The following is a 26,945-nucleotide window of genomic DNA, read 5'->3' on the forward strand; positions in this document are numbered from 1 at the left end:
CCCCATCACATGCAAGCTTGGTGTGACTAGACCTCTGAGCATCGGTCTGAGGATATGTGTTCTCTCCCCTGTACCAAGGCTCACCTCTGCACTTTGAAAAAACGTCTTGCCTTGCTCTGATTTACTTACAACCACGTGGTATTTCATTTGATCTTCTCTGATTTCCTCTGTGAACCTGTTGGTGCCTCTCCAACCTGTGAGGTTTCAGAGTATATTTCATATCTACTTTACCTAACAATTCTTGACACACTTTATTCAAAAAAAAACAAAAAAAACAAAAAAAAAAAAACACCCATGAGTCATTTTAGGCGGGCATTTGGCATTGCACCAAGCATTCAATGCTAAACAAAACAGACATGGCTCCCACCCTGGTAGCTTGCGGTCCCCATTTCTTGGCTCTCCATTGTTTGCAGGCCGAGATTAGGGCTGGGGTTAGGTCCGGGGCTTACTCTACTTTGTATTCTGGGCAGGGGTACCAGTCCCGAACTGTAGTTGAGCTGCCATGGTCATCAAAAGTCTTTGGAGTTCTCAGTAAACCCCTGAAATGTACTTTTCCAAGGTTAGCCCCTGGCACCACAGTGTCACATCCTGGTTCAGAGTTCTGCTCAAATTTCCCTGCCTGGCCCGAGAGCTACTTAAGTATGGTCCAAGTGATCAAGTACTTGGCTCACTCACTATATCTCTTCAGAAAACACGCATCCCTCTTCCATCTGTCTTCAGCCCTTTTGCCCCAGTGGAGGGACCAAAGAATTTACAAAGCATTCAACGTCCAGTCCAGCGGGGGAGGACCTGTCCCCTCCATGGTCCCAAGGACTATCTTTGTTCTGTACATGTTCCATTTGGGATTGCCAATTTGAAGCCAAGTCCTTCGTATTTTCGATAGCTTGTTCTCACACCAACCCCTCAAGGCAGGGACGGGTCTTGGGTAGTTTTTAGGCAGGAACCAGGAGGGTCCGAAGAATGGAAGTTCTTTCGAGCGGCGGCACAGCAGGGACCAAAGCCTTGTCTATGTATTTCATACTCCTTTTTTCCTCTCTGCCCTCCGTCCATCCCAATGCCAGGACAGAAGAAGGAACAGATCTGTTTCTAAAGTCCTCAGAGAGATGCCTTTCCAGGTGCAAGTCACTTCTTCCTCCGAGGAGTCTTGGACTAAGATGGAAACCATAATGTCTTTCCAAATTGACTTCCTGACGATCTGTTGGGGAGGGCCCTCATAGGATTTAAGCTCCCCTTGCTATGGATACATCAAGCACAGGAAATTGTCCATTCCTGAGACTTCTGATGGACAAAGGGAAATAAAACTTATACTTTTTCCCCATTGTAGTGTGGTTCTGAAAAGGCACCATCCTTACGGGCTCAAGTTTTGAACATTTGTTCCCTAGACCTTGGTGACATTTTAGGAGGCTGCGGAACTTTGGGGGTGGGGTTGGTCACCAGGGGCAGGGCTTTCAAGGTTACAGCTGCCTCTTGTTCCAGCCACTCTACCTCCAGGTTCATGGTGATGGGGACAGCCTTTACCTGACAGTCCCGCTTCCAGGGACAGAGCTGCCCACCAGGCCTGCCCACTGTGATCAACTGACTGAAAGTCTCCGAATTCATGTGCAAAATGATTCTTCTCTCCTCAGTTCTCTGGGCCAGGTAATTTGGTCATGGTGACGTGCAAGATGCTAATAGACCCACTGACAACAGAAGCCAGGCTACCAAGAGAGTCAATTACTAGAAGTAGATGACCTGTTTCTCAGTCTGCTTCTGTCAGAGGAAGAGCAAAACAACGTAAAATCTGTGAGTTGAAGGTTGTGTGAAGTTAGATCGGCAGTGCCTAGTAAGTTAGAGATATGGACCCCTCTCATCTGCCCTTCGTCCACACAAGGCCGGCTCCTGTCAGATTCTGTAGAGGCTGGTGCTCTGTGAACCCGGGTTAGCCGTTCTTTTCTATGGCTACGGTCCACCCACCTCATAGTTAGCTCCTCACTGCTTGAAAATTTTAGAATCAGAAATGCTGATATTGACTTGTGTAAAATCTGCTGAATTCTTACCGGTCCAGATGGAAATGGAAATTATGAATATAAATTTATAAATTTCTTGACTTCTTTCGTTTGTTTGCAAATTTCTTACTTTTTACCCCAGGGTGTCTAGATATTAATAACACAGACTTACACATTTATCACCCAAGGAAACATGGTTGTTTTTGCAGTCACATACATAGGTGTATGTGTGTGGCCAGTGTACGGGCTCAAAGATACTACACAGTACACAAGGCAGGGGTGCTGAATAACAGGAACAGGCCTGAGCCACTGTTTCCTTTACTATTTTCAAGGGTAAATGAGAGCATGTCATTGATAGAATTCTCATTAATCAGTTTCAAGTTTATGTCTTTGTAAAGAAACCTTAGTCATGACTTTCAAAGTCTTCCACATTATCTATTGTTTCCTAAACTGCATGTAATTTTAAGGCTTTGGGAAGCCTTCTCTTTGCCAGTGGAAAGACGTCTCTATAAATTGTCAGGCTAATTGTTTCTATTGTCTAGAACAGAATATCAGATACTCATTAAATTGTGTTTAAAAAAAACAAGAATTATATTTAGATTCAATGCAGTGTATATAAAGCTCCAAAGATCTGGTCAGTGAGTTGGTATATTATGAAATTTCTTTTCACTTCTCTGTATTTTTATACAATGTCGCAGGTGCTCTTGTTTATAATTACTTTATCAGCAGTTTGGGGCAGAATTTTAATACTTTTTTATATTGGGGTAGTTTGCAAAATATTAAAATAGTGGCAATGCTCATATCTGTATGTCATTATAAAATTACTGTTATTTAGATAATTCCAAGGGAGGGGGGTTGAAAATACGTTATTACTGTGATAGTCTGATGATGCAAAGCTGTGGTAATGACATTGAAATCTCAGCACTCAGATGTGGGGAGTAGGCATTTCTATGCTCTTGTGACCCAAGAGAGCATCCTGACTTACAGAGAGGCCATTCATTATAACGTGTGAGTATCTGGAGTCCTGTCCTATGCCTGTCACCTGCCACTTCGTGTAGATTACTCTGGCAGGGTAGCATCTCTGTGGGTAAGGTGGGAATAATGATGTTGTGACTCAAATGGGTTCAGACATAAAAATTACTGAACAATTCAGGTCATGAAATGGGCGTCCTCTGGATGCTGTTATGTTGCTTGAGTTAGATTAGAGGAGATAAAATACAACAGCTCTGTTGTCTCTGCTTGATTCTAGGAGTGATAGAGAAGGTTCTAGATGAAGAACGAGGACATCTGGGGTAGAGTTCAGACTTGGTTTCCTCATCAATAAACCAGGTCTTTCCTCAGGAAGCCCTCTTCTTCCTCTTCTCCCTCTTCTCACAGCCTGTGATCTTGCTCATGTAGTGTACAAAACCCTAATCACTTAGTCATTACTTTGGCGTTACGGTATTTGGTATTTTAAGACAATACTAAGGCAACACACACACACACACACACACACACACACACATATATATATGTATGTGTATATATATGTGTGTGTGTGTGTATATTATAACCAGAAGGCACCTAAAGTAAGTAATACCAGTATTTTAAAATAATCTTTTGAGAGATATTTCTGAAAGATGTTTTCTAGGCAGAATTCTGATCAACAAAGAATTGGGGGAAATGGCTGTATTTTAAAAGACCTTTTAAAAAATCAACTACAGGAGAACAGTAATATCAGCTCTCTTAGTGTTTGGCTTCGATTCTAGGAACTATTAGCTGAAAATTGGCAGCGGTGGGGAGGAGGCAGAGGAGGCAGCAGGGGCAAGAGGGACAAAGTACAGCTTGTGTGTTGTGTGTGGCCATTATTTTAAGAAAGTTTATTCTGGCCAATTTTATTCAAAGAATAATCAACAGATACCCAGAAGCCTTCTGCCCCATTTTCTGATTTCCAATGTAGACCCAATACAAACAATGAAGACATGTTAAAAAAGGTAGTTTCCAGTAAAATGGCTGCCTCTGTCTTCCCGGTGGCGGTGTTGCTGAATATAAGGTAGTCTGGTTTTGCAAAGGCCCTCTGCTCAGTGATTCTGATATGTAAAACTGAGACCATATCCTTTGTCCTGGGTCAGGAGAGGGGATGAAAGAGTAAATGGGGAAGAGCTGCGAGGGGTATCTCATGGATCTGCTAGAAATACTTTATGAAGCAATCTGAGAAACTGAGGACTCAAGTCCCCAAACCAGTCGATAGTCTGAGGGCTGGTCTTGCATCTGTCCGATGGCCTGTCTGGTCTGGTCGTTAGCGGACACAGGAGAGGGAATTTGCCGCTTTGCTAGCAAGAACCGCCTGGCTCCGGGGAGGCTTGCAGATTTCCCTTGCTTTGTTTCACGTTCTTGTTAGTCTCCTTTGCTTTGGCTCGCTTGCTTTCCCACCCGTTGGAAGAGTCTTTGTTGATTTCTCTCTGTCTTTCTGTACTTCTTATCTGCCAACCTTCCTCTCTTTGATTGTTGCCAGGAATAGGTGAGCTTAGCCATTGATTCAGCTACACACTAACAACCGCATCGGCTAAGTGAGCACGGTGTCAAGAGGGAGGGGGAGGCCTCTGCATACGTGACCTCCTTTCTTTCTTAAAAAAATGCTTATTAATTCTTTGAGAGTTTCATAATGCATATAGTGTATATGGATGGACTTCACTGTTGCTCTTCCCAGACCCACCCTAACCTCTGCACCACTTCCCAGCTTCATGCCCCCTCCTTTGTTAGATAACCCACCGAGTTCAGTTTGTACAGTTGGGACGGAGTGTGGGTGTGTGGCCACCCACTGTACCAACCTACCAGGGTCCACATCTTCGAAGAAAACTTAGTCTCCTTCCATCAGAAGCCATGCGCTAACGGCAGCTCCTTACCTAGGAGCTGGGGTTCATGAGCACCTCCTCGTCCATGCCGGCATGTCGACTGGCGTGTGCAGGTATCGTGCAGCCAAGATCAGCTGCTGCGAGTTCACTCGTTCATCCGTCCTGACGTGTCTAGAAGACGCCAACACACTCCAGTTCTCCCCAGCCTCTGGCTCTTCCAAGCTCTCCACCCCACTTGCACAATGGTCCTGAGCCTTGGAGGCTGTGGCTGTCATCCAGGTATCCCATTTGCGGCTGAGGCCCCCCCCCCGACCCCCAGATACCTTGCCTGTCTGTATTTTGACCAGTTATGAGTTTCTGCATTAACTGCCATCCGCAGCACATGGAAACTTCTCCGATGAGGTCTGTGAGTGTATTACATACAGGAAAAGGAAGCATTCGACAAAGACTGCCAGAATACCATGGCCAGAGCCTGGGCTCTCTTCAGAATACCTAGGACATGGAGTGGGAGATCAACTCCAGCAGTGACGAGGGCCAAGAGCAGAGATCAGGTTGGGTGAGAGGCTGATATCCCGCATCAGATGCCACTTAGCTGGATACTTCAAGAGTGAGAATTGACTGAGTTGGAAAGGGGTGTGAAGCTGGGATGCATGTTTGTCAGGTATTACTAGAGTGGAAACCACGGGAGTTATTGGGAGACAAGCGAGGCCAGGGTCAGGAGTGAGAAGCACTGTATAACTTAGGGGGCGCTAACTCTACCTGGAGTGGAGGCAGAGGAGCCCGTGGCTGCTGTGAAGAGAGCCCACAGAGGTAGCAGCAAAGAAGCGGCGGTGTCTGTCCTTTAAAAGATGACACGTGTTGAAATTGCAGAGTCAGGGTAACTCTTCTTCACTCTCTTTCCATATCCTCAAGGTCATTTGTCCCAGTTTAAATAAAATATCCCCCACAGGCTTAAGTGTTAAAGGCTTGGCCCCCAGTTGGTTGATACTGTTGGGGAGGTGCTGGACACTTCAGGATGCCAGTCCTAGCTGAATAGCCTGGGGGTTATCTCTTGCCCTGGTCTGACCCTGGCTCTCTGTTCCCTGGCCACTGTGAAGTGAGCAGCTTCACCTCTCAACCTATGATGTTCTACTTTACCACCTTTACCACCGAGAAACAACACAACCGTCCAGCCATGGCCTGTGACCCCTGAAAACATGAGCAACAGAAACCCAAACTCTTATCATGCTTTTCTCCAATATTTGCCCCAGTGGTGAAAATCTCAACACCCTGCCGTTCTCCCTTAGATCTAAGTAGTTAGGAAGCCTTTCACCAAGGACTTTCTGAACCCCTGAATAGAATATATACGAAGTATCTTGATACTAAAAAGTAGGTATTGGAGAAAGTATATTTTCTATAGCCCGTGAGATTATGTCAAATAATGGTCACGTGTTGAAAACCACTTAACAGTTTCTAAGGAAGACTAACACACTTCTAACTGCAGGTGTAGGAGAGAGTCAAGAACTACCATTGACTCAGCCCAGTGTTGGGGTCATCAAAATTAGTTATAATAATAAGATGGCCGCAGACAAAATGTTCTGAAAATGAGTCCCAGCAATTCTCATGGGAGATAACCACTTGCCAAAGAGGTCCAGTTAAGGAGGTGAATTGTTTGTATTTTACTCCTAGCCCAAAAGTAATAGATGATAAAAAGATAATAATGTTTGACACTCTATCCAATGTGGTTAAGGGTATCCTCAGAGCAGAAATGGTCCTAAGAGAAGCTGTGATCTGATTAATGATATAACAGCCCTGCCTGAAGTAATGTGCTGACAGATAAGACTAACTCTGTCTGGAGCCTTTAAAAAGAAAGGTCAGGCAAAATGTCTCAACCAGCACTAATTCAGAATCTCTTAGAAAAGGAGTGGCCCTACATAGCTGATGTGGCTTTTGCCATCATTGGACTGTTGAGGTTCTGGAAATAGATTGTATTTTTATGCAGCTCGAGAGAAATATTTATTGAGTATGCATTGATTGTCAGACTTGCAGCTTCTCAGACAATCTCCTTTGCTACCAGGAAGGGCAGAATGGTACAGTATGATGGTCTGCCTTCAAAACTTGTGCACTGATGACTTGGCTGAGGCACTTCAAAGCTGTGTGCATCTCCGAGAGGGAGAACCTGTTAAAATAGGAAAATGTGTGAATGCAAGCCCAGGGAGCATTCCACATGACTCAGACAACACCGTGTTCAGTATAATTTGTCTCTACAACCAGCTCAGACCAAGAGAGTAGAATTGTACTTCAGCTTTGGAAGATGTTTCAAAGCATTTGCCCACATTTGAACCATCATCCTACTTGACCATTGTGAGTCATTTTAAATCTCTCTGCCCTGGTTTCTCCACTTGCAAGGCAGAGTAAGGATAAGAATTTCTGTAAGGACCTGTGGTAGTTTGCATGCAATTGACACCCAAAATCTCATAGGGAGTGACACTATTAGGAGGTGTGGCCTTGGTGAAGTGGAGGTGGCCTTGTTGGAGGAAGTGTGTCACTATGGGGCAGGCTTTGAGGTCTCCTATGCTCAAGATACCAACCAGTGTCACAGACTGCTTCCCGTTGCCTGCAAGATGTAGGACTCTCAGCTACGTCTCCAGCAGCACCATGTCTGCCTGCATGCTACCATGCCCCACCATGATGATAATGGACCGAATCTCCGAACTGTAAGAGAGCCACCCCAATTACATGTTTTCCTTTATAAGAGTTGCCATGGTCATGGTGTCTCTTCATAGCAATAGAAACCCTCACTAAAACAGGACCTTAACATGATACAGGACAAATGGCTCAATAAATATCAGCAATTGTGCTGGTTATTAATTCAATTCTGGACCACTTTGCCCTATGATGGAGGCACCAGGAGGCATCATGACTCCGCAGAACAATATGGCTGGCAACTTGGAGGGGGAGGCATAAACTGATCATTCCTATTATGTAAGCAAGCTAGTCTCTATGTGATCCTTTGGACTTCCATGAACTGGAGCATTGTTCCTGCCTGGCCTGGGGCCTCAGGCCAGATAGCACACATTCTTCTTTGTAAATCTTGTTATTTTTTTTGCTCACTAGAGGAAGTGAATTGGCAAGGTACCTCCAGGCTGTGACTTCTCAGATTCAACAACATGGAGGTGAGGGGGGTCAAATGGAGCCCAGGGGTCCTGTAGAAATCAGAAGTATAAATCTCAGATGACGCCTCCAGGAGACATCCAGGAGCCCTTGAATAGACTCTTTCAGATTTTTCCTGTGGCTTCATCACACCAGAGCCTCTTTGGGAGTCGGACCTGAAGTCACCTAAAAAAGGGAGCTCCATCTTGATTTCACTCCTAATAACTGAATTATCATGAATAAATATTGTAAGAATGTTCAAGAATCTAGTAACCAAATAGTCCATGCCAATCTCATCCTACATTAAATCAAATTAATAGCCATTTACTACGTAGGATCTGTGAAAGTTCATAATATTTCCTGATTTGGAATAAACTTTCAGATGGCTGAGGAGTAAATACATTTATAACTGTGTTAGAACTTTGAGAGATTAATCTCCTGTAGTAAAAATGCACAATGATATTCCAAGAATATCTCAGAAAGTTGAACGATGAGAGTTTCTAACTTTGGACTTATGAATACATCAAGTTGACGCCAGAAATCCAATCAGAGCGTGTTTCTCCCAGGTATAACCCTTGTGTCAGCAAGTGTTCCTCCAAACACATGACATTTGAGGATTTCAGACATCACACTCCAAGTATCTAACCAAAATAAATGTGAAAGGCCATTACTTTGGGATACATAAACATAAGGAAATCCAGGACCATGAGGGAGCATAAGTGTCGCCCTCTACCATGTGTGTCCTGGAAGCCAATTCTTCCCGAAGGAAACATGACTTTTGTCTGGAATAAAGTAATTTATAGATGGTAACATAGCCCATGAAAATCATTATTTCTGGCCAGGCATCTGTACTAACACAGAAGAAACAAGAAAAGAGATCTTGTAGTTTCTTAAGACATTACACTTTCAGCCAACTTTGAGATAAATGTTTGAATGTTTCATATGTATTCTGTTATGTGGGGACATCTGAGGACATTTGCACATGGAAGATTATACCAAATTATGGCACACATATTTTTTTTTTCAGGCAAAATTTACCTTTTCCAAATGGGTGGCAAGCCATACAACTTCCCCATTTCTTCGTACAAAAGAATACCACCCAAGGAAACAGGCATGGAGACAAAGAGAGGAGCTTGTACATTCCCCGCACAAAAGTCCAGCAGCGAAGGCAGGCGGCCGTCCACACTGCGCGTAGATGGTGCTGAGAACCACGTGGCTTCCTTTTCTCCTTGGAAAATGGCCTCAGATGATGAAGGACGTGAGGTGAACCACCGCTAGCTAAGCACAAAGTTCGTTACTCTCTGCAGCCGTGAGTGCCATGAGTTACATCAGTCGCTGAATTCCTTCTCCTCCAAGGACCCCATTTGGCCTCTAATTCTCTTTCTCAACACCCCCCCTCATCCTTTCTTTAAAAATGTTGCCTATTCATTGTGAGGCTCTTATCCAAGGAAAAAAGACAGAGGTGAGGGGGTTGGATGGGGGGACAGGGACCCAGAGGGGAGCTGTTTTAGAGAAGGGAGGGGGAGGGGAGACTCTCCCACAAAACACACGGACACTTAAGAGCCGGCTGGCTGGAGGACTCTTTTCTTTCTTTTTTTTAACATCAAATTAGGTCTGAGAATTCATCTCTATTCACTGGACTTTGCAAAATTAGTTGACTAGTTAGAAAAATTTTTAAAAATTATGTTTCCCTGAAACTCTGAAGTGACTGTGGCCCATAGGACAGTAAACTACAGTGGTTAATGAAGAGGGCTTTTTTTTTTTTAGTGGTATGAGAAACTAGCCAGCTAGAAGAGAACAATTTCGTATTTTTGATGCAGTCTGTGATAGCTGAATAACCTTATTTTGATTTACTGCTTCACACAATGTGGGCTTTCAACACATGAAGAGCCATAGCTAAGAATTTGGGGCCACTTTGTCTTCTTATTCACTCTCTGAATCCCCTCCCCCCCTCCCCCATCCTCTATTTCCTCCATCTGGTTTTGAATAGCTAGAGTGTGCCCACAATATGGATGCACTAGACGAGTTATGGCCCTCTTACCAACAGCACCTGGCAGCCTCCCCAGACCCCTATGGAGATGGGCTTAAACTCCGACTGAAAAGCATCCACTTGTATTTTTTTTTTTTTCTGATGACTTTAACAAGAACACTCTGGTATTAGAAATGTCTAACTGGTGGTTTTTAATAAGACTTTTTCAAGCGGAAAGGAAACAAAACCTCTTGCGATTTGCTGAGTTGTACATTCATCCTCTCCTCCTCTCTGCTTATGTCCCTTCCCTGGGTCTGCACCATTAGCCGGTGAAGTTGTTCCTTCCTGGATGGACCGGTGGATGGAGATGGGATCTTTAACTGATTCTAAATCTAAGCCTGGAAATAGACTTTGTGATCACAGAACTAGCAACCGCACATGTCAGGTAAAGGGAGAAATCAGCTGTTACATACAGAGAAGTTAAGAACCAGCTGGCTTTGTGGGACTAGAAATTTTCTCCTTCTCAAGAGGCAGTTAGAAAAGAACACTGTTGATTTCCCCTTTTAGACTAGGAAAGAGCCTAACTGTAACTGGAAACAAACAAAACTGGTAAACTCCCTGAAACAAAAGTCATGAGATCCTGGGCAAGAGAAGCTTCAGGGGACCTAAAACTGATACGGAACTATTTTGGTTAGGAGTTACAGTTTGGGCCACATGCAAAGGACTCCAACTGCTTATTTGATGTGAGTGTAAAATGTGGATTCCCACCCAGTGGGTGCTGGGAACCTGTGGGTACCTACCTCACTCTCACCTTGATCAGATAAGACTCCTCCCTAAGTACTGTGAGCCATGGTTCCGTGAGAAATCCTTTAAAATATATCTAGGGAGGAAAACCTCAGTCTTTGTGTAGTTTCTGTATGGATGAGTCTTAAGGAACAATCTCATGTGAACGAAGATGAAGCTAGATCCAGACTGGCATAAGAGCCCAGCGGAGAGCATCCCAAGCCGCAGTAGGGAGCCATAGAAGATTGGGGGCTGACACCTTACCCCCATGGAAGCTGACGCAGGTGACGGTCCTTTGGGGGCCACTCCTGGACCACGGTGCTCAGGGACAAAAGCATGCCCAACAGCCCGTTTCTCATCTCCCGCCCACCGTCCTTTCTCCTGCAATCTGTGACTGATGGTTTGGTAAAGAACTAAGAATCTGGGTTCTTATGTAAAAGCAAGTGCAGATCATGAGACAGCTTCCCAGGTGATGTCTTAGTCTGGCTGTGGGCGGCAGCTACACAACCATCCATTGGTGGTCGTTCACCATTGATGAAGTTGTGCACGGATGACCGGACATCTCTATATGTACAACATAGAGATTCAGTTAAAAAGTTAGAAAATCAGGGCTGGAGAAAGGGCTCAGTGGCTAAGAGTGAGTATTACTTTTGCAGGGGACCTGGTTTCAGTTCCCAGCTCCCACAAAGCTGCTAACAACCATTTGCCACTCAGCTCCAGAAACTCCAACACCCTTTTCTGGGCTCCCCAGGTGCTACACACACATGTGCATAGACATACATGCAGAAAAAACACCCATACATACAAAATAAAAACATTTTTTAAATAAATCTTTTTTTTTATTACAAAAGAAGCACATTGGTTGACATTTCTTTTAATTGACCCACTTTGACTCCAATAATTACTTTATTATAGGAAAATGAGTGAGTAAACCATAAGAGTTACCAGTTATACCTCGTGTTTTTTTTTTTGAAAGATTTATTTATTTATTATGTATACAGTGCTCTGCTTGCATGTATCCCTGCAGGCCAGAAGAGGGCACCAGATCTCATTACAGATGGTTTTGAGCCACCATGTGGTTGCTGGGAATTGAACTCAGGACCTCTGGAAGAGCAGTCAGTGCTCTTAACCTCTGAGCCATCTCTATACCTCGTTTTTTAATGACAGTCTGTGAGGCTTTATGTATTGTCAACCCAGAAATAATTCTTTTCATTCCTGCAGGTGGAGACAAAGCTGTATCATTCAATCCTAGGCCCTTTGTTAAGAAATGCGTACTTCTCAAATGCAAGTAAATGTTGTCTTTGCAAACTCCTGCTTTCTACCACAAGGTCACAGAATGACATGAGCTAGAAATGTAGCAGGTGAAGACGGTGTTTGCAAATTCTCTCACTTCCTCCTTTGCTTCATGTCAAAGTCTTGGAGTGAGAACCTGTGACGACTTCTAAAAGAAGCCTGCAGGTGGCAGTCTTCATGTGTGTGACTCCGAACAGGACAAAAACCTAGACTACAAGCTAGTTCAAACTAAGCTTACATGACCCGTGTGAAACACAGTCCCCAACTGAGACGGATGACTGTACCAGCCGAGGGCCTAGAATCTTTTGCATTTTAATCCCAGGACATCTGAATACCAGTGGTTGGTTAGCCTGCTTCATTTGTAAGCTGGGAGTATCCATATACAATGTAAAGCAAATTTCACAGACGAGCCGGACTTGATTTTCCATTACTTTGAGCAAAGCCATTTTGAAAAGGAGAAAAATGTACTTACAGACTTAGGGAGATAGTTTTATATTCAGACTTACAGGAAGCAGAAAGCTGGGCTGGAAGGGGCCCCAAACTGTGTGGACTCAAGAAAGTGTGGGCAGGGAAGCAAGCCTGGGGTAGTGTGGCTGGGCCAAAGGGGCAGCTCAGCCTAGACATAGTGTGGCTCACTCCAGGTAGAGACTCCAGGGCTGGCAGAGTTGTCACCACCCTTAGGGTCAGCTGAGAGCATCTGTTCAAATGACTCGGGAGATTCCCGGAGACAGATCCCTGGCCTAATCTGCCTGCACAGAGCCGCAGGTACAGACATCACTTGTGGGCAAGCACATAGCTGGGTTTCGAGTGTTCCCTCAAGGCCTTTGTGATGAGGGCGCTGTGAGAAGGGAATAGACCCTTTAAGTTAGAGGCTAATGGGAGAAAGTCAGGCCACCAAGGACATTGGAGGAGACATTGACTCTGGCCCCTTCCTGTTTCTCTTCCTACCTACCATGAGGTGGTGAGCTCTGCTGTACTAGGCATCTCCACCATAGTACATCACTTTGTCACAGGACTGAAAGCAATAGATGATCAACCATTGACTGACATCTCAGAAGCCCTGAGCCAAATTAGAATTAGACTCTTTTAAAGTTGATCCACTCCATTATTGCCCAGTGATGGAAGCATGACTGACAGAGAGCCCATTCCCACTTAGTACTGTGACTACAGCTGACAATATGGGCCCGAAGCCTTCTGAAGATCCAGGCAAGAGGAAACCCAGAGTGCCTTGAAGGCAATAATTCATCAGCATTCCAGAGGGATCTCAGAAAACTGTGATGCTGATCTGCTGAGAGTTCCCTCTGCTCCCGGTCTGTGCCACTTACTTGGAGACCTCTGTTGCTATGGCCATAGGAGAGCAGATGAAGACCATCTGCCCTAGCCATAGGCTCACAGACCTGCATGCTGTACAGCACAGGGATACTTGAAGATGGACAGAAATCTGATCCCTTCTGGAATAGAAGCAGGCCCTTTTAGTTCATGGTAGGCAAGCAGAAGGCCATCTAAGGCTAGGAAGGAAAGGTGGCCTCAGATGAACAGGATGATCTCTCTAGAATATGCCTATGAAACTACTGGGCACCCAGGGATCACCCTGATACATATCACTCCGGTCTTCAGTGTAGAGCTTCTAAATCGAGAATGACCAAAGGGGCCTCCTCCCTTAGCTTCCTGCACATAGTTCTGCCATGGGGAGATCTGGTGTCTTCTGACTCACACAGGAATCCATCTGTAGCTTCTTCTGATGTTCCACTGTGTTCCTTGTATAGCTGTCTACCCTGAATAGGGTAGATATTCACCTGGCTGTGGAGCCTTTCATGTCCTCTTCTCCTCCCTTGTGCGATCTAAAGCATATGTCCAAAACCTTAAGATACGCACTCTGTCTTGAAGTGAAAAATCAGTTTCAGTCATTGGAACCTAGGTTTCCAGATAAGTGTTTTATCAAGGCGCACATGAAGGCTTTACTTTAGAATATTGGATGTGGTGTGAGCTGTGACCGTGTTTATTTTTAGGTGAGATCTTTGTCTATTCTACAGTAAGACATCTTCACTGCGGTGCTGCGGAGCCCAAACTGCACAGCGGAGAGACGAAGAAAACTTTGTCGGCCACCCACTCCCACCTTCTGAGACCCTCTGCCTTCTAAAGCAGGTCCCTTCGCTGCTCTGTCACATGGTCCAGGGATCTGTCCCTAGACTAGCAGGGCCCTCTGAAGCCTTCTTTGTGAAGGCCTCATTTTTCCCCATCTGCTAGTTTTTCGAGTAGATTTTTCAGGACCCTGTGACCATCCAAGTTCTATTTCCTAAGCTTTAAGCATGTTAGGTTTAAGGTGGGAGGCCCTGTTTGTCGCCATCCAATAAAAGCCCAGCCCTCCAGACAACCCCTTGAGTGTTTTCTGAGAGGTGGTGATACAGGCCGCTGCAGCTCCAGCATCTCCTGGGTTTGATACTTCATGCTGATCTCAGCTTCCTGGCTTTCCCTCCTGTAAGCCGCTTCCCACCCTTTGCTCTCCCGTGGAGTGATTTGGTGAGAGGAATTTACTACGCTTTCATTTCTCACTCCCTGGGCCACATATAAGTTTTGAGTTTTATTATTGCAATACAAATGTTTAACACTGGCTTTTCTAAAATGAATAGATAATGCTGATAGAAATGTGAACAGTAAGGGTTATGGTCAGTTAGGGCTCTGTCAGAACAGGAAGAGGTTTCAGATGGGAGTACAGACCGTTGGAAATTGGACTAGAGTCCCTCCATGGTACACACTGGCAAAGAATTTGACTATTGTCCATGCCATGTGTGGCCGAGTATCAAGGTAGAAAAAAATATCAAGGTAGCACAAAATCGAGGCTCCATCATGCACATTGATGCTAGCTGCCTTTAGTCAAATAGGAAAAGGGAAGAGGAAAAAGCCAAGTGGAAAGATCTGAAACAGCATTTTACTCAAAAAAAAAGAAAGGCATGTGATATTCCGGGCTAGTGCCATGAAAAAGAAGCCAAATAATTTGTTCTAGAACAATAGGAAAGAGGCCTTGAAGGCATCTCAAAAATCTTCAAGAATCCACCCATTACAGGTCTCATAGATCTAAAAATTTAAACTCGTCTTAAGTATTTTCATTTGAGAAGAGAGTCTCAGGGTGCCTTGCATGCAAAAGGAAGCCTACAGAATTGTTTCCTCAAGATTCACTTCCCTGTGGTTAGCAGTTGGGGAAGGCAGACCCTACTGTAGACATGGTCCAGGGGCTCTGATGTAACTCTTCCCCTGGCAAGCCTTCATAAAGCCCATGCAACGCTGACTTTATAAGCACAGGGATGGGGGTCACAGAGGCTTCCTCTGTGATTCCAAAGGAAATTCTGGGCTGCCAGTGTGCCACAGGGCAAAGTCTACAAGTGTCTCTGACAGGGAAATGTGTAGTGACCCTGTGAGAGTGAAGCCGAAGATTCACTGCAGACTCCAGGGACTCAGAGATACCAGGATCATGGCACAGTGCCAAAGGAAGCCGTAGAGCCAACCCCCGGGGAATGAGCATGTGGACCGTAGCCAGGAAGCCCACAAAGGCTGCAGGTCCCAAGCCCTTTGGGGCTCACACCAGGCCTTCCTATGCTCAGTGTGACAGATGTGAAACGCTGCTCACCAGTGTTTTCTCCATTGTGTTTTTTACTTTCTTTGGTCCACACCTCTATTCCCCACTTCTGGAATGGGGACATTTAATCTGTTTCGTGGGGTAAGTTTATAACCTGCTCTATTTTTTTTAATAGGGGCCAAGAGCTAAGGATTTTCTTTGTTCCTCTGAAGAGACTTTGCCCTTGGGCTTTTGAGCAGTGCTGGAGCTGTTTGGACTCTGGGTACTCTTAGAGGTGGACTGGCTTGGAGATGAACTTTTGCAGGGCAGAAGCAGTATGCTAAAGAAAGGACATTGAGCATCTCTCTGTTTTCCATGTGATGAAGGCTTAGTCACCACTTCGTGCTTGGAAATGGTAGGCCTTTAAGTTGAAGGGGTTAAGTGCCTTTGAAGAGAATCTGGGGACCCTGGCTGCTCCCTCTGTCTGTCACATCATGGTTCCACCACAGTGTGCTATGTGACCAAATGCCCAGAGCAAGAATGCCACAGAACCACAGATGGAAATTTCTGAAAGTACCAGCCAAAAAATGCCCCTCCGCCTTCCTTCAAGTTGATTTCTCTCAGGTATTGTCACAATGACAACTGACAGAGTGGCTGTGAGCATTAACCGGTGGAGTCTATCAATAAAGGCTGGAATTAGTTGGGAAAATCCAACAGTGAGTTGGGGTAGACAAATGCCACCTTCAAAGAAGAGATGGCCGAGGAGCAGCAGATCCATCCAACTGATTTAGACAGAACATTCATTCTGCACCAGCTGCTGTAAACACTGGATACAGCGGGACGGCCGGGTGCTCACAGAGAGTTCCACATCTAGAACAAGGAGGCTGTTCACTGCGTTGGGATCAGTGGAAGGTTTTAGTCTCCTGAGAGGGAATGAATAATTCACACAGCCATTGTCTGGATCCTGTAAGGAGATTTCCAGGGCCTTATTCCCTTCCATTCAAAGTTAAGAAAACCTGTTCGGATGAAGATGAGATCCTTTATCAAGATCCAGGGATAAGGAGAGGGTTGAAGCTATCCAAATAGTTCTGTAAGAGGCTAGAACTGGGATCTCTAAATTGGTTCCTGCCCTGGGACATCTGTGGTAGGAAGCAGGTAGCTCAGGAGCCCCCAGTGTATAGGCTCCCCTTGCGGACACTCTGCTGTCTAGGGATGTGCCTAAGAAAAAGTTGGTGTCAACGTTAGCACTCGGGCCCATTCAGTTGTAGGAACTCAGGAGTGAGCTTTGCCTTGTGGATGAGTGAATTGACCCTGATGAGCTGCACTGACTGAGCTGGGACTGGAGGGAAGCCCGGTCTCAGGGTGCCAGCATTGTTCATGGCCAAATGTAGCTGCTTCGGCCTTGTGACTCTAGTATAGCCAACAGAGGCTTCTCTGAGCTGTCTGGAGCTCACCCCACTCTGTCCTTGAGGAAAACCTGGGTGCTGGGCCACAGCAATGGACGGAACTGAAGGAGGGGCCCCTCGGAGGTTCTGCTCCAACATATCCTGACAATCCCCATGTTTCCTAGATTCTGAGGAATCTAGGAAACATGGGGATTGTCAGGATATACAATGGCACCCACACTTTTCCAAAAGACAAGAGAGCAGAGAGTGGACTTGTAGATGCTTCTACGAATCTTTTTATTTTTTTAGTTGGCCACTGTTTTTAATAGGGTACTAGAAGAGGTCTTAGTGGGCTTAAACTTCATGTAACACCTTCTTTTCTAGCTATTTAAACTTTATTTTAAAGAAATCCTTCCAATTAAAGATTGAAACACACAAAAAAAGAAAAGCTTTTCAAATCAAAACAGGGCTAAGCGTAAGTAGATGATGAAGGACTTTGTAGTTTGTTCAGCCTAGGCGAATGAAGGAAATGATACATCAAGGTAAAGACAGAGGGATAAGAGCTCATCGCCCTGGGACATAAATACGGTATATTGTACAGTGAGGAAGAGGATGCCTGCGAGGTGTGGTCAGGATAGAGCCTCGCCGTGCCTCAGCCATATACATCTCCAGTCAGGAAATCCTGCATTCTGACAGCAGGAAATTCAAGAGCATAGGGAGGGTCCAGGAGGCAGGCAAACTTCTCAGTGGTGCAAGGGGGCTATCACGCTGAGCAAAGGAAGCTCTGTGGACTCCAGTGAGAAGAAGGGAGGAAATTACTTACCCAAAACAACTAGGCTCCGAGGCCACGCTCCAGGGAGAAAAGCCCCCAGATCCCACAAGATTTCAGGAAGTTGGTCCAGCCCTCTGCAGCAGCATGAATAGGCAGAGGAAGGAATGTGTAGGGAGATAAAGAGAGCTGCCGCAACCCCAGCGCAGCCTGTTTAAATACATCTGGCAAGGGCTGGAAGACAAATGGGGAGGGCTGGAAAAAGGCCCGTGGCTCCGCACAATGGTGGGATCCTGCAGCACTGTGGCTGAGCGGGAGGGGAGTAAGTGGGTCCGGGAGTTAAGACTACCCCACCCCACTAGGATAGCGGTCGTGGAAGGTCCATTCACAATGGAACCCGTAGCATTCAACTTTGCCACAGTGATATTCCAAGCAGTGAAAGTGAGAGTTGTTTCTTAAAATGCTCTCAGGAAGAGCCGCTCTGAGATGTCGTCAGTCCGTTCTGCTGAAGCCTGCTGACCTAAGGGCTCCGCATTCTGGAGGTGACCCTGGACTTCACCCACAGCGCTGCTATCCGTTCCTTGTGGGAATCGAGCAGAAACATTTCCTAGCTGGTTCATCTCTGCAATGCCTCTGAGATTCTAGCACACATGCAAATAGAAGAGTGGCAAAACCATCTCCCATTCATAACTTAGCAACCGCGTGCTCTTAAGAAACCATTTTACTTAGAAGGCACATGGTGACTGAGACTTTTAGCATTATGCATTGTGCTATGAGCCCTAAGAGATCATTTACTGGAAAGGATTTTGAGAAATTTACAGATGGGAAATGGCAGGCACCACAAGTCTGCTGGGTCTCTGCCCATTCTTTTCAAAGGTAGGAAATGTCCCTTTGCTTTGTGATACTGGCTCACCACACTCCAAACTGAAGTGAGCAGACTGGGTCAAAGGTGAAGGGAGTGGAGCAAACAAAAGCGTGTGGGTGATTGCTGTGCACAGGCCCAGTTCCAGGCAAGGTGGTCAGCTTGATCTCAGCAAAGGGCTCTCCCTTTGTCTGCCAAGAGGATGAGGTTAATTGGGTTGGAGGATGTGGGAGGGAACTGATGCTGTAGTGGTTAACTGGATTCTCTATCAAGTGGTGTGTGTCTGTGTGTGCATGCAATTCTCACAACGTTCTTATAAAATAAAAAGTAGCCCATTTTACAAAAGAGAAACCTTGAAGTTACTTGGCTTTAGGGCACAGAGGTATTAAGACACAGAGTAAGATTTATAGCAAACATCTGACTTACTTCCCTGCTTTAGGTTTTGAAATACATTTACTTAAGGTAAATCTGAACATCTAAGTATGTTTATCGCTCCATTGGTTTCAACCTTTTCCGAGAAGTCGTTACTTAAATGGAAATTAATTCACACTTTACTGGATTGGTCTGTCATGTTTGAACCCTGCTCGTTCTGGACGCCATGTGGCAAGTTCTCTAACCCCTCCAAGGCTCAACTTGATTTTTGTCAACAGTAGGTAAAGATCGTTGCCTGGGGAGCGGGACTGGTCTTGTAAAGCCCTGGGGACTAGGTAACGAAGGGAGGAGAGATTCGATGTGACCTGAAGAGGAGGATGACCCAGTGCAGCTGGTGCCTCACACTGTGCTGTCGCCATGGCAGGAACCTGGTGTGGACTGGTGTGTTCGCTCCCACACAGAGCGAACTTAGAGCCAAAGCTGTTCCTTTACATCCAGTAGTTGGAAGTCTCAGCTTATGATCCCAACTGTTTTTCCTCTCTCTCTCTCTCTCTCTCTCTCTCTCTCTCTCTCTCTGACAGAATCTTACACAGCCCTTACTGGCGTAGAACTTACAATGTAAATCAGGCTGGCCCTAAACTTACATAAATCCATCTGCTTGTTACTGCCTCCCCATTGCTGGATTAAGGCCTGGTAAAAGGATTTTTATCTTTATTTTTTTTATATATGTGTATGTGTGTCTGCCTGGATGTATACATATGTACCACATGCCTGAAGAGGTTGAAAAAAATGTGTTGGATTCCCTGAGGTTGTGAGCCACTCTGAAGTTATAGGCTATTGTGAGCTGCCCAGTGTGCATGTTAGGAATGGACCCTGGGTCCTCTGCCAGGAAGTATTCCTCACCTCTGAGCCATCTCTCTTAACCTTGTTTATTTATTTTATTTTATTTTATTGGAAATAGAGTCTCTCTATGTAGCCCTGGCTGTCCTGGAACTTGCTGTATAGACCAGGCTGGCCTCAAACCTACAGAAATACACCTGATTCTGCTTCCTGGATGCTGGGATTGTATGCTATCATACCCAGCAAAGGGAAGCTGTGAACACAGGCACTGAGAACTGAACTCTTAAAGTTTGGGTGGTGAGCTTTAGCCCTTAACAGCTGAGCTATATCTCCAGCCCTCCTTTGATTTTTTGATTAAACACATTATGTCAGTTCAGTCTGGAAACTGAAAGATGCAACGTATTTGGAAAGAAGCTCACTTTACCCACATCAAAAACTTGGTTGATTTCCACCTGTGATTGGCTTTTGATGTCTGCCTCTCTGCCATCCTTGCCTTGTAAAATAGATGTAATGTTGACTAGAGGCTTTTCAACTGCTCTTCCTGAATAATTATGCTCATGACTGTAAACTGAGTTACATTATCTCTTCAAAACTCTCAGTGATGTTTCCTCTGTACTCTTAACCATTCAGAAAAATTGCTCGTTTTCCTATGGCCTACAAGGCACCCACAGGTGTGAGCAGAACACGTTAACAGGCAGGTAGTATTACTCCAGTCACTTAAAGAAATCCATCAAGCAAGAGTCTTGGGAAAGCTAGCGAAGGAAAGGAAGGAGAGTGGAGACTGGAGAAGTCAGGGGGCCTTGGCTGAGAGATGATGCCTTCAGCATGCCGCCCAGCTGGAGTCCTTGCTAACCCAGTCCACTCCTAGGCTCTTGCTCCTGAACAGGTCTCCAGCTCTCAGGCTAGGCCCTTCCACAGTATTCTTAGCGTTTTCTTTTTTGCCATCTGAGTTCTGATCCTGTCCTGTCAAGGTTACAAACTTCTATTTCTACCTTGTAAATGGATTTTTCTTTAGGCCGAGAGCTTGTAAAAAACAAAACTGAAACTTATTATTAATTATAAAAGCTTGGCCTTAGCATAGGCTTGTTCCTAACTAGTTCTTATAACTTAATTAACCCATATTTTTTAAATCGATATTCTTTTACATGGCTTGGTTACCTTTACTCTGTACTGCCCATCCTGCTTCCTCTCCCTCTGGCTGATGACTCCTCCCTTCTTCTTCCCAGAGCTTTCTGTCCCCAGAAGTCCCATCCAACCTCTTCCTGCCTAGCTAATGGCCATTCAGCTCTTTTTTAAAAAAAATTTTTTTTGTTTGTTTTTTTGTTTTTGTTTTTTGAGGCAGGGTTTCTCTGTGTAGTTTTTGGTCCCTGTCCTGGATCTCGCTCTGTAGACCAGGATGGCCTCGAACTCACAGAAATCCACCTGGCTCTGCCTCCTGAGTGCTAGAATTAAAGGCGTGCGCCACTGCTGCCTGGCCACTCAGCTCTTTATTAAACTAATCATCTTCACAAGGAATATTCCGTAACACCACCTCTACACTTTTCCACTCTCAGCCACACCCACACCTTCCCTTCCCTTTCGCTGAAAAAAGTCTGTCCACTTTTTGCTGTTCAATCCCACTCAGTCTACAAGGCAGCTCCCTGGAGCTCTATTGAGCAACAGGCCAACCTCTCAGAACCTCTCCACTGTGGGATCTGTCATCTGGTTCAGTGCTGTGTTCCTGTACCCTGACCCTGAGTCTTATGCACATAATTCACCTGAGACCCTTCAAAATGTTTGATGTACTGCTGGTTTTGATTGAAGGGGGATGTTGGGAGTGAGCCCTGCAGTGCAGATCTGTGATCAGCTTTGGAAAATGTTGCTGTAATAAGAAGTGTGTAGTAAATCCTAAATTTCACCCATTCATTTGAATTTGCAATTAGTGAGCTAGCGACAAGCTTTCCAACTCTTTTTTTTTGTAGATTAAAAAAATACTATGGAATAAAATGTTCATTAATTTATTAATTAAATGTTGGGTTGACAGGATGCCTCAGCCAGTAAAAGCACTTGTCATGTAAGCCTAATAATCTGAGTTTGATCCTGGATCCCACAGTGGAGAGAGGACTGACTCCTAAAAGATGTTCTCGGGTCTCTAAATGCATGCCATGGTAAATATACCACACACACACACACACACACACACACACACACACACACCATATACACACATAATACAACACAACACACATACATGCCCTTCCACACTACACATATACAACATATACACACACCATATACACACACAACACAACACACACACATCCCCCACCACCACACCATACATACACAACATACACACACACTATATACTTACACAACACAACACATACTCACACACACATACCTCCACACACACACACCATACCATACACACACACACACACACACACACACACACACACACACACACAGAGTCTTAATTCATGCAAATGCATAGTGAAAATTTTTCATGATTGTGATACTGAAATTTCATTTAAATTGTATGTTGACCTGCAGAAATGTCAGGTCCGTTTTGGGGTAAAACTACATTGGCAGTAGACCGGTAACATTATCTTTCTGGAGAAGGGCTCACCTTTCCCTGTGCTTAACTAAAACCTTAGGAAGGTTCCATTGTTATCGGCATCCGAAGTACATACTGATTTGTCTTGATCTTTCTGAGAAAGCTATTGTTGTTGAGAAAAAGAAATGTCAGGATGTGCTTTTAAAATGAGGTAGACCTTTAAACTTCCTTTGAAATATACATTCGAGCTTTAGTTTCCCAACAAGAATTTTGAAAACTGTTTTCAAAGACTAGATAAGGAGGTCATTTTCAGGATGTATGTTTGTGCTTTTCAAGTATTTCTGGAAAGAAAAGTAGGACCTAGTCAAAATAATTTAGGATTGTATTTATTCCAGATCAGAAGGGCCTACAAAGTCATTCTCTGGCACAAACAACCACACACTCCCTCTGGGGTGCACACTGCCCACTGCCTGGCACCGAGTACCCTTGTGCTTCCACTACAGAGGCACATACATGTATTCAGTTGCTATGGACAATAAATGATCCTTACATTGTTGCTAATTCATTCAACAAATACTTATTGTGCACCCATTGCCAGACACAGATAAAGCTAAGTGCCAAGAAAGTATACATGAATAAAGGAAGCTTAGTTCTGCCCCTACAGGCTGAGACAAGAGGGAAGGCAGAATGGTCCCCAAAGAAGCATCTTCCTAAGGGAAGACTGGATGAGACAGCCAGAGGCTGGCAGCAGCACATACAAGATCTCCCAGATGCTGTTACTGAGCAGAAAGTGACCAAGACGTGGTCGAAAAGGCAGAGGGAGACCATCAGTTTCAATGCCTTGTAGACCATAGTGAGGAGTTTGGAGACAATCCCAAGGTCAGTGAGGTACACTGGCGGCTCTCCAGTAAGTGTGGTGTTACTGGCTTTGGGGCTGTCTGTTTCTGTGGAGAGCCTCTTTAAATGGTTCTTGAGAAAATCTAGCAATAAAGTGGAGAGAAGCCAGGGAACGGGAGTCATAGTTCGAGTGTGGACTGTCCCCCACAGCTCTTGTGTGAAAACACTTAGTCCCCATCTGTTGGCGTTGTTTTGAAAGGTATAGAGCCTTTAGTGGGTGGAGGCTCACTGGAGGAATTGTGGGGTGGGCCTTGAGGTTTGATAGACTGGCCCCATTTCCTGTCCATTCTCTGATAATGAATGTGGAGGCAACATGTCTAGCCACTGCACGTTCCTGCCACCCACCTTCCCTGCCGTGATGTGTCCCTCAAAATGCAAGCCAAATTAAATCCATCTTCCCTAAAGCTGCTTCGTGAGTACTTTATCACAACAAAGAAAAGAGTAAAGGATACAAGGGTTGAACTAACCCTCTCCACCCTGAGAAAAAAATGACCTTGACATGCCTGCAGGAAGTGGTTTGTGAGTACTCAGTAAGCCATAAGGACCTGTTAGTTAGTGCTGGTTAGTTCTTGTCAAATTTACACAAACCTAGACATATCCTGCAAGAGGAAATCTCAGTTGAGGAACTGCCTCCATCAAGCTGACCCATGGCTTTGTCTGTGGGACCTTCCCATGATTGCTGAGTGACATGGGAGGGTCCAGCAGTCCCATCTGGACAGATAGGTCTGGGATATATAAGAAAAGTAGCTGAGCAAGCCGGGGGAAGCAAGCCAGAAAGTCATCTTCCTCTACCTATCATTCCTGCCTCTTCTCCTGCATGAGTTCTTGCACTGACTTCCCTCAAAGGTCAACTACAGGCAGGACCCGTAAGCCAAATAAACCCTTTCCTCTCCATGTCACTTTTGGTCGTGGTGCTTATTTATTATAGCCATAGAAAGCAAACCAGGGCAGCGTTGAAACCTCCAAACAGATTTATAGGTTAGAGTCAGTTCCCTTGTATTATTTCCAACACTAAACCCAAAGGCAGCATTGATGCTTTGCCCAAAGACAGACTACAGACTTCTATCCCATTCAGTTTCAAGCAAACACGTCAGTTAGCGCTACAGAGCTTACCCACTGATAGCCCCATGTGCACGCATGCGTCAATAAGACTTGGCTCCAGACAGCAATTACTGCAGGCACCTCCTTCTTTCATCTCAGGAGACACAATGAAATCGTAAACACCAGTCCAGACACCGAATAAATAAATAAATAATGAAGAGCTCACTCTCTGCCCCCTGGGAACAGAACTTGAATTATTCACCTGAGTCTGTGTTGCAGGCCTGTGACCTGTGTGGCTGTGCCCAGCCTTTCCCCTCACTTCCACATTAGCAGAGGTGAAGGGAAAGTGTCCACAGCCTCGCAGGTCTGACTCATGCTTAATGAGCTAGAATAAGTCTCCTAGCATGAGCGCCTTCGCCCCTGCCCTTGAGTTTAAAGGGCACCGCGAAGAATGGAGAGAGATCCTGGCTTCCTTTGGGAATTTCACACATTCTCACTGCGCCATCTGAAACCTTCCCTGGCAGTGAGGTTTGCCCACGCTTTGGATGTGACTTACCTGTCCTGTGCAGAGAGGCTAAACATGTCCTCTGAACTGTCGTCCGAGAAGGATGAAGTGCTGAGGAAGGTTTTCAGTGTGACCTGGGCGGAGGCTGCAGGGAGCATGGTTTTATTTTATCATCCTTCTTCTGGTTAATGGTCACAGCTGCTGACTGTTCTACATTGTGAGCGTAACTGCCATTCAAGGTGCAGTGCATACTTAGGAGCTGAATTTGGGAACTGAGTGAGCTTTTTCTACTGGGCTCTAAATTGTAACCTGAATCAGTCTATGACAGATTTACAAAGGTCTTCAGTTTATTATTTTTAAATAGTAAAATTAGTATTATTTTTAAAAAACCAAGTGCTTAAGGAAAAAGAAAGGAAGGAAGGGAGGGAGAGAGGGAGGAAGGGAAGGAAGGAAGAAAGAAAGGAAGGAAAACTTAATAAATAGGCTCAGTGTCTTAAGTCAGTGTTCAAATGCTGTGAAGAGACACCCTGGCCACAGCAACTCTTATAAAAGAAAGCATTTATTTGGGCTGGCTTGTAGTTTCAAAGGTTTGGTCCGTTGCCATCATTAAAAGAAGCATGGCAGGGTGCTGACAGACATGGTGCTAGAGAATGAGCTGAGAGTTCTGCATCTGGATCTGCAGACAGCAAGAAGACAAAGACACTGGGCCTGGCTTGAACTTCTGAAACCTCAAAGCTGGCCCACAGTGACAGGCTTCTTCCAACAAGGCCACACCTCCTTATCCTTCTCAAGTAGTGCCACTCCCTAATGACCAAGCATTCAAATAGATGAGCCTGTGGGGCCCATTTTTATTCAAACCACCACACTCAGCAAAAGTCCTTCTTACAAAAACTATTTGTTAGCACAGACAGAACAGCTGTCCTGGATTTTGTATAGGTTCCTCTGCCTTCTGGTGGACTTCACCCATTCATCCATTCCCTCCTTTTGATCCTGTAGTATCCTTTAAAATGTCCCAAGCACAAGGCTAGAGAGATGCTCAGTGGTTAAGAGCACTGGCTGCTTTTCCGGAAGACCTGGGTTCAGTTCCCAGCACCCACATGGCAGCTCACAACAGTCTGTTACTCCAGTTCTAGGGAACCCAGTACCCTCTTCTGGCCTTCCCAATGCACTAGGCACACAAGTGGTTCACAGACAGAAGTACCTGCAGGCAAAACATGCTTACACATAAAATTTTTAAAAGTTCCAGGACCATCTTAGAATGTTCTGTGTAATGTCTGTAGCTTCCTGTGGCATCTGTAACTTCTTTATATAATAAGATTTTGACCCAATAGTTTATAACATTTTTAAGTCCATTCAAATTTTAGAGTTTATGAGAAAAAATGAGAAATGTAAATATAACTACCATCATCTTAGTTTTCTTTCATCTGAAAAGACACAAAGACGCCAAAACCTACTCTATTTCTTTTGATTTTTTAAACAAGCAACTTGTTAGATATACTGTGGGGCTATTTTTTTTTTAAATTGCTGTTGTTTTCATGCTGTAGAAACTATTGTGTTGAAATCACCTCAAGTTTTAACTATAATCATGACAGCTGATTATCTGACCCATCTTCCTGCCGCCTGCAGCAGATGGAACTCAGACAGCTAACCTAAGTCTGCTGACCACAGAAAGCTTCATTTTAGAGAATTCATCTGTTACCTTTCCAAATTCCTACTAGCTACTGTACTAAAATGGGAGAACTCATAATTGAAGCCTGTCTCTAGTCCCCTCCTCCTTTTGACTGAAGGCCCGATGTTCCATGTCATTGGCTGTATGCTGCGGCTGTCTGCAGCTTTTTTGCTGCTGCTGTCTGCAGCTTTTTTGCAGCTTCTCTCTTTCTCTGTTTTCATCGTGAACTGCATGTTAAGCTATAAAGTGAAGGACTTGCTCTGTGGGTAACAGGATGGGTGTGAATGCACATGCAAACACAGTTCTACTCATCCTTATCCCCTCTCCCCCACCCCCTCCCCCACCCCTGCATGCTGCGCCCGTGGTGTTTTATGGCTGCACTCACATGATTTTATTCAGTTCCATTTCTAATACGCATCTGTGAGGACTAGGAAGACGAGAGGTAACACCACTGCATTAATACAGCGTTTGCTTAGAAACCTAATTCTCGCGATACCAGAAATGTTGAGAGACTTAG

General features: G+C 44.9%; 1 long non-coding RNA gene across 1 annotated transcript; it reads right to left on the reverse strand.

The window, feature by feature from the left end:
* Window positions 1–6,730: 6,730 nt before the first annotated feature.
* LOC131912924 (uncharacterized) lies at window positions 6,731–26,908 on the reverse strand. The gene is made up of 3 exons (XR_009379750.1): window positions 26,814–26,908; window positions 24,811–24,904; window positions 6,731–6,977 (listed from the first exon to the last, which is right to left on the reverse strand). It is a non-coding gene; the product is annotated as an uncharacterized LOC131912924 (long non-coding RNA).
* Between the last annotated feature and the right edge of the window lie 37 nt (window positions 26,909–26,945).

The sequence above is a fragment of the Peromyscus eremicus genome, chromosome 6 (genome assembly GCF_949786415.1).
Source record: "Peromyscus eremicus chromosome 6, PerEre_H2_v1, whole genome shotgun sequence".
NCBI classification, from domain to species: Eukaryota; Metazoa; Chordata; class Mammalia; order Rodentia; family Cricetidae; genus Peromyscus; species Peromyscus eremicus.